Raw genomic sequence first — 3,208 nt, 5'->3', positions numbered from 1 at the left:
ACTGATTAGGGTAATCGATTACCCAGTCAATTTTTTTTTTAGAACTTCAACCGGATAACCCCAGTTTTTCTCGGGTGTAAACACCATGCCTTGAGTCCGTGTAATATGTATTTGGTTATGAAAGTTCAATGAAATTATGATGATGAAATAATGAAAGCATGCATGTGCAGTAGGGCCATGGATCAGATGAAAGTTGTATCGGAGTAGGGTGAATTTTGGGGTATGACAAATGCCCCTATTTAATTTTCTCGGACCTGAATACATAGATAGTGAAGACTTACAATGTATTCAAGGTAAGAGAGGATTAAATACTAATGAGAGTAACCGGGAATTTGCCCTGCCGAAGGATGATAATGTGAATATTTGTTTAGGGATTATGCATGGTTATGATGATTATGCATGCAATGTGATGTATGCATCCTAAGTATCTTCTTAACGATGAAAGTTTGATGTCAAAAGGGCCCAAGAAAGTTGAGGGATGAAAGCTTCACTAGGGAATGAGAAAAAGAAGGGTGATCACTCCTAGTCACGACTGGGAAAAACAAGATATCGTTCCTTAACAATGGCTGGAATACAAAACATCTATTAGGGGTCAAACAAAACGAAATCAGTGACGATTCTTAACAACGGGAAGATAAAAAAAAATTTGCGAAGGTACAGTGACGATTCGTAGCGAAGGCTAGAATACCTGAAATCCTTCGGGAAGATCAAACAACTCAGTGATGATTCTTAACAACGGCTAAGAATACCTGACTCTGCTGAGGAGAATACAGATTTTTTTGCGAATGTACAATGACGATTCGTAGCGAAGGCTAGAATACCTGAAATCCTCCGGGAAGATCAAACAACTCAGTGATGATTCTTAGTAATGGCTAAGAATACCTGACTCTGCTGAGGAGAATACGGATGTCAAGTGACGGTTCCTAGCAATGGATGGAATTCCTGACATCTACTGGAGAAAAATGAACTCCAGGATAATTCTCGGCTATGAATGCCTGACTCGGTTTGGGGAATGAATCCAAAATGCATCTAGTCTAAAAAATGAGAATTCAGTGACGATTCTTAATAATGGCTAAGAATACTTGACACTGCGGGGAAAAGGAAAAAATGTATTGACTTTCTAGGGATAGAAGAAGTACAGTGATGTTTCTCAGTATTGACTCCTCTGGGGAAACTTGACAATGAAATGAAACAGCTTAGCGACGATTCCCAACAACGGCTGGAATACGTGGTTGGTGCTTGGGAAATGTTTTGAAGATGAACATTGATTTTTATTGGGGAAAATTCCTAACAACGGTTGGAAAATTCTGAACTCTGACGAGTTAGTTTGAGTAAGTTAAGGAGATACTTATGATGTGATGTTATGTATGCCAATGCATGTTTGGGCTTTCATGGGGAATATATGAAATGCAGGGTTTGCAATTTATGCCAAGTATGTTTGGGCTTTGCGGAGGAGTGTATTTGGGGAATGCCAATGGTGATTGGGCTCAAAAAGGGTGATTGGGTGAATTGTATTGACTTTCCGATACTTGAGAAATTAGAGTTCGACGTCCAAGCAAGCGCTAAATGTAATGTTTGAGAATTCCTATTGGGGGAGAAATGATCGGCCTAGTCCAAAGAACTGTGTGGCACCCTTGGGTTGGAAATGTGTTTTGATTACCTTTAGCAAAATTCTAAAAGGAATGTAATTCGATATTGTCTCCCTTATAGTTTTTTTTTGAAAAGAAAGGTCTTTTAATTGAAAATTTCCCATGCAATTTTATTTAGAAAAAGGTCATATTTCGCAGACAAAGCAGGAAAAGTAAAAATATGGAACACATGTGAGGGAACTGATTTTTATTGACAAGTGGTTCCACAAATATGGAATTTTGTACAAATGAAAAGCAATTCCTAAAAGAGGTGATTGCGAAAAGAAAATGATAATTGTAATGGCAATGAAACATCTCGAGTTTCCTCCAAATTCTAACTCTACTACAGCCTCTATGCCTTTGGTCGTCCTTTGATCTTGCTTTTTTGAAGGAGGGTGATAGGATTGACTTGCTGCGAACCCACATAATTGACTCGCCAAGGAATGAAGAAGGATTCCTTGCGGGATGCAGCCTCTTGCTCTTATTAAATCCCTAATTTTTGCCTAGACCGCCCTTTCGGGTTTTCAATCTATCGGGATACTCATTTTTGCATAAGTTGCCCTTTCGGGTTTTCAACATATCGGGCTATATATATATATATATATATATATATATATATATATATATATATATATATATATATATATATATATATATATATATATATATATATATATATATATATATATATATATATATATATATATATATATATTATAAGCATAGTATTTTTTGACTGCATCCGCATTCACCGGGGATGGAAGATCTTCACCATCCATAGTTGCAAGGATCAAGGCTCCTCCGGAGAAGACCTTTCTTACAACATATGGACCTTCGTAGTTCGGCGTCCATTTTCCCCTTGGGCCAGTATGGATTGGAAGAATCTTATTCAATATGAGGTCTCCGGCCTTTAGGCTGCGGGGGAAAACCTTTTTGTCATGTGCTCTCTTGATGCGTTTTTGATAAAGTTGGCCATGGCAGATGGCTGCTAAGCGCTTCTCATCAATGAGGTTTAGTTGGTCAAATCGAGCTTGTACCCACTCAGACTCCTCAAGCTTAACATCCGTCAAGATCCTTAAGGAAGGAATCTCTCTTCGACCGGTAAGACCGCATCCATGTCGTACACAAGGGAGAAGGGAGTTGCCCTAGTGGAAGTGTGTACGGAAGTATGATAGCCGTGTAATGTGAATGGGAGCATTTCGTGTCAATCTTTGTAGGTTTCCACCATCTTTTGCACGATCTTCTTGATGTTTTTGTTAGCTGTCTCAACAGCGCCATTCATCTTAGGCCTGTAAGGCGATGAGTTGTGGTGGTCGATCTTGAAATTCTGGCATAACTCTTTCATCATTTTATTATTGAGGTTAGATCCATTATCAGTAATGATCTTGTTGGGGACCCCATAACGAAAGATGATTTCTTTCCTGAGGAACCGAGTCACCACTTGTCTGGTAACGTTGGCGTACGAGGCTGCTTCTACCCATTTTGTGAAATAGTCAATGGCTACAAGGATGAAGCGGTGTCCGTTCGAGGCAGTTGGCTCTATGTGTCCGATCACGTCAATGCCCCACATGGCGAAAGGC

This window comes from Lathyrus oleraceus, chromosome 4, assembly GCF_024323335.1.
Source record: "Lathyrus oleraceus cultivar Zhongwan6 chromosome 4, CAAS_Psat_ZW6_1.0, whole genome shotgun sequence".
Taxonomy (NCBI): domain Eukaryota; kingdom Viridiplantae; phylum Streptophyta; class Magnoliopsida; order Fabales; family Fabaceae; genus Lathyrus; species Lathyrus oleraceus.
This window is presented reverse-complemented; position numbering follows the sequence as displayed.